The following is a 4719-nucleotide window of genomic DNA, read 5'->3' on the forward strand; positions in this document are numbered from 1 at the left end:
CTTTTGTTCTTTCATTTTCCATTCTGTGGTCCTCAAGGACACTGAGTCTTTGTTCAACTTCCTCTAATCTTGTATTATGAGTATCCAGAGTCTTTTTAATTTGGCCAACAGTTTCTTTAATTTCCATAAGATCTTCTATTTTTTTCTTTACTCTTGCAATTTCTTCTTTATGCTCTTCTAGGGTCTTCTTTATGTCACTTATATCCTGTGCCCTGCTCTTCTTCATGTCCTTTACATCCTGTGCCATGCTCTGGTTGGTTGTCTGTTCTTTGATTAATTGCACCAGGTACTGTGTCTCTTCTAAGCTTTTGATTTGGGTGTTTGGGTTTGGGTTCTCCATATCGTCTGGTTTTATCATATGCTTTAAAATATTCTGTTGTTTTTGGCCTCTTGGCATTTGCTTTACTTATAGGGCTCTTTCAGGATATAAAGAATACCGATCTCTAGTTTGTCAGATCTACAGCTTGGTGGTGTACACTTTCTCTAACTAACCAGCAGATGGCATCCACGAGTCACCTATTCCCCTCAAGTCAGTTCTCCCCAACTTTGTCTTTGTGGTGTGTGGGGATCTGATTCTTGTGGATTTCAATTGGTGCACTAAGTTTGTGTGTGTTGTTGGTGCTGTCTGCGTTGAATGTGGAGTGTGTGTCTGGGTGGTTAGGGAGGCAGGGCAGCTTTAATAGTCAAACTTCCCAAGGTTTTTGGTGTAGGGTTCCTGGGATTTCTCAGCAGGCCCCCCTTCTCAGCCGTGCTCTTCCAGGACCTTTGCTGAGGGATGGTTGTGCCATGTCACAAGTGTGTGTCGGCCTCCAGGGAAGCCCTGGGCTGCCAGGCCATGCAGGAGCATTCCCAGCCTGCTTTAAAGGTGGTTGAATGGGGGATGTTAATTTCCCCCTTTACGCACAGCTCCGCCTTCCCAGCTCCAGGACAATTAGCTGTGGGTGCACTAAAGTCTGCTGACCATGGCCGATATTGTGATTGTGGCATGTGCATGGTGCTTCGGGAATCACTCCCTGTCATGCTGGGACCCTTGGCCCAGCTCTGGGCTATAGCTCAGCCCAGGCAGGAGCATCTCCAGCTCGCCAGGAAGATGGCTGCAATGGGGGCAGTTTCTTTCTCTTTTTGGCTCCTCTCTGCACCCCTGGCCCTGGGTCAATCAGCAGCGGGCTATCCTCCACTCCAGACACTGAGACTTGGCCCAGCCCGCTTCTGCTGTGCTTCACTACGCGGTTCTCACCGTCGTAACCACAGCCACTCCCAGATTTTTTTTTTTTTTTTTTTTAAAGGACACCAACCCACAGTTTCCCCACACCGCAGCATGGCCACGGGAATTTCAGCCGGCTTACTCACTTGTTTCGGAATGCAGACTCCCGGTTTCACCAAATGCATGGTCCCTGTTGATTTAGCAGAACCTGTCCGGCTGGTGCATAGCTGGAACTGGTGTTCTGGGTCACTTTCTGGCTTTTATCTAGTATTTTTCATGGAGGTGTTTTTTTGCCCTGTCTCACCTAGCTGCCATCTTAGGATCCTCTTTGACTGTCTGTTTTAAGCAGTTTATGTGCTTGCTCCTTAACAGGAGTGCAAAGGATTTTAGACTGGGGCCATGCTTTTCTACTTTTATATTCCCTACAGTGTCTAGTGAAGTGTAAGGCATGACACAGTGCTTAACAAATGTAACTTTATCTGGTTTGTGAAAACGTATATAGGGTGTGGCTGAGGGATTAGAGATTTGCAGTCTCTGCTTAGTCCTGGCTAGTTACGTTCCCATAAATATCAGCCGTAAACTACAGCTCTCTGTTGACTAATTTAAATAAAACTGCTGTTCTCTATGTTCTCTAATGAGCTTAATTTACAGATGTATGTTCTAAACTGGTGAACTGCGTGAAATTATAATTAGAGCTGAAAGGAGTGAGACATTGGCGATGACAAAATTGTGGCAAATATTGGTGATATGGAGATGGAAAAAAAAAGGGATGGTGTGTGAAAGAGACATGCAGAGGAAGTGACTTTGTGATATGCTACAGCTCTGCTTGTAAGCAGTGTTGGCATGGTTTCCATTCTCTCTGTCTTTCTGTAATTTCAAAGTCAACTGTTTTAAAATGAGAAAGTGTGTTGGAATAAACCTCTTGTGGGGGGAAATAGCTGCAATTCATCCTACTTGCACAACTGGAAGGATCTGTTCAATATGTCCCTTCTTCACACTCTAAATTCTAACCTGGATATGAAGGACAGAGTAAATTCCTCAATGTTTCTTAGATAATGAACACCACATTTTGTGTTTTAAAGGATCTTGTGAAAAAAATTTATAATGAAAGGAAAACATAAATATTTATGATTTTAGATTTAGGATTCAACTAGATAGTTGCTTTGGGCCTCTGGAAACCCCATGTGCTACTAATCCCTTTACTATCCTGATGTATTAAGTATAATATATCACATCTCTCCACTTTGTATTTAGCAGACTTATCTATCATATTATTTTCATGTTATGTTTAATATAAGTACAGTTCTTTACCAACTAATTCAGTTAAATAGAAGAAATATTAGTATTTTCATATAAATGCTATGGTTGATAATAACTTTAAAATTATGACAATCACATTCTTGACTCAAATACAACTGAATAATATGGCTAAAAAGTATTCTTTAATTTTAGCTAATTAATACATGACTGTAAATGATTTTTTAGAAGATTTCTATGAAGTTTGGCATGAATGTCATAGGTTTAATGAACTTTGAAAAGTTGCTGCACTGTTTTCCTAATTTCATTTTTTAAATTTATGCTTTCATTTAAAGCATTATAAAATATATAACTCATATATACAGGACAATGACATTAAGACATTAATCACAAAAATAATACCAGTAACAAGACTTCCCTTTTATGTAAGCCTGGATTAAAGTTTTGAAGATTAATTTGTTAGCCCAGTTTTTTTAAAATTCAATTTTATTGATATATATTCATGTACCATACAGTCATCCAAAGTGTACAATCAATTGTTCACAGTACCATCATATAGGTGTGCTTTCATCACCCCAATCTATTTTTTGAACATTTTCCTTATACCAGAAAAAGTGAAAATAAGAATAAAAAATAAAAAAAAAGAAAACCCAAAACATCGCCCCCTCCCACCCTATTTTTCATTTAGCTTTTTTGTCCCCATTTTTCTACTCATCCATCTATACACTGGATAAAGAGAGTGTGATCCACAAGTGTTAGCCCAGTTTTTATGGATAAAAATAAGATATCAATAGGTGTAACAGCAAAGAAGCATATATAAAAATTAACTGAAACCAAACCTTGAAAAACTAGAGGAACTTCAAGATTGGTTATCTGATAGAGATGCATAATACGAGAGGGAGAAAAAGTCACAGAGGTACAATCAAGCCATCACACAGCACTGGAGCATGTTCTAAATCTGAGCAGTAAAAGTTGCCATTTTCCATTTAGAAAAATGCCTTCTCTCATCCTTTATATTCCCAAAGTATGCATCTTCTGACAATCTTCTCTAGAACACTGGGCGCTCTGCTTGGTTTTAAATTCAGATATTTTTAAAGATACCACTGTAACTCAGAATCGATCCTATCCGTCCTTCTCATCTTGCAGACTTTAAAACTTCTGCTAAAGTGCCATGATTTGAGACCTGTGAGTCAAGTATCTAAGGAGGAGACAATAGAAAGGAAGATGTCAGAGTGGAATTGCTAGAGTGAGGGTTTACACGAGTATTGATATACTTTGTGAAATGATTAGGGTAAGGATATATTAATGAATATGACATGGCATAATTTTTATAAAACAAAGCACCCAATTTTCACTAGTAATTAGAAAATAGTTTAATAGCTTAAATGTGTAGTATAGTGACAGAAAGTATAAAGGAATAATGTAAAAATAATATTCTCCTATTGTGTGTCCACTTTGTAAGCTCTTTATATATACAGACTCAATTGGTCTTCATGATGAAATGATCATTTAAAATTATTAGCTATTCAATGAAAATAGAAAGAATGGGAGTGAGTATAGCATCCATTCTCATTGGAAACCGTATTGCTACCAAGAGGACAAAACTGGTTCTGGGGGGAAAGGGTAGGAAAAAATTCTTAGTACAACGGTTTGTGGACTCTCAAAGCTCAACCAGATAAAATCTTATTCCTTAATCTTTAGTTTCTCTCATTAGGGAGATAGTAAATTAAATTTAAATTAATTAAATTAAAATAAATATTCTCCTTGAGGGCATGATAATGAAAGTAGGTTGAGAAACAGTGGTTCAAAAGTATAAAAAATGTGAAAAAGTTTTCATGGTAGTTATTTTCCTATTTGTTAAAAACTCAAGAACAAAGGATTCAAAGAAAAATGTCGTTTTTAAATTTCTGCTTTTCTAGATTTCGTTGGAAGCACAGATATAAATATGTCTTATGAAACTTATCCTATGTACATTATATTACAATTATCTGGATAAGTTCAATGACTCAGCTAGAACAAGTCCATTGGTTTTACATTATACTAGAAGCTAGCTCAGCTTAGGCCCCCAATAAAAGCTTATTGAGTGAAAAAATTCCCTGTACAACAGCACTAACAAATGATTGCCCAATCTGTATTTGAACCTACAACCTCTAATAAAACTCTAGTTCCCTAAATGATTTTGAGTCTCTTTACCATTGTGTTCACAGTTTAATTCAGGGTTAATAACAGTTGTGAAACATGTTGAATGCTAAGTTGAA

Source organism: Choloepus didactylus, chromosome 9, assembly GCF_015220235.1.
Source record: "Choloepus didactylus isolate mChoDid1 chromosome 9, mChoDid1.pri, whole genome shotgun sequence".
Taxonomy (NCBI): Eukaryota; Metazoa; Chordata; class Mammalia; order Pilosa; family Megalonychidae; genus Choloepus; species Choloepus didactylus.